The sequence below is a fragment of the Microtus ochrogaster genome, unplaced genomic scaffold (genome assembly GCF_000317375.1).
Source record: "Microtus ochrogaster isolate Prairie Vole_2 unplaced genomic scaffold, MicOch1.0 UNK6, whole genome shotgun sequence".
In the NCBI taxonomy this organism is placed as follows: domain Eukaryota; kingdom Metazoa; phylum Chordata; class Mammalia; order Rodentia; family Cricetidae; genus Microtus; species Microtus ochrogaster.
Window position 1 is genome coordinate 12,133,909 of NW_004949104.1, and position 866 is coordinate 12,134,774.

The following is an 866-nucleotide window of genomic DNA, read 5'->3' on the forward strand; positions in this document are numbered from 1 at the left end:
GGTTGTGAGCCACCATGTGGTTGCTGGGAATTGAACTCAGGACCTCCAGAAGAGCAGTCCATGCTCTTAACCTCTGAGCCATCTCTCCAGCCCCCAAAATAAGTTATCTTTAAAAAAAGAAGCATGAATATATGCAAGCACATGGATCAGAAACCATACTGTGTAAGCAAAAGATCAGTGAGGTCAGAAATTCCCAGACAAAACATTGAGACAAAAAAAACCCTCCAAAACACCACTGAGTTCATTTTGAGTTGGCTGTCTACTACAGGACATGGGGCCTGCCCTTAAATGTGGTTTGTGTACCCTGTGAGACTCCACTGGGGAAAGTTTTCCTTTGCACTTTGTTTGGTCTTTCCCTACATCCATGGATACCTCGTTCCAGGTTCTTGACCTCCCCAGCAGTGTCAGCATGTGTTCCATCTCGTGGAGTGAGACTTAAATCCAATCAGGTAGTGGTTGGTTACTCCCACAACCTGTGTGCCACTATTGTACCAGTGTGTCATGGAGACAGGTCACCATTGTAGATGGAAGGGTTTATAGCTGGTAGCATGCAGCATACCTCCCAGGACTATGAACACTGTTGATTAGGGGTGAAGGTTCTAGTTAGGCACCAGCTCAACTCCCCCCAAAAGTGGACAATCAGGTACGTAGGCACTGTCTTCAGCAACAGAACCTTAGCATCAGTTTGTAAACAGCTGAGTTGGCTGGGGTTTCCATGGGCCCCTTTGGCCAATAACCCAATTATATGTAACACATTCCTAGCACTGGAGTTTTCATTGGTGGCGAGAGATGTCTAGCTGAGGCTTTGTTTCCCTGCTAATTGGTGATTTCATTTAGGTTTGTTTTGTTTTTTAAAACAGGGTTTC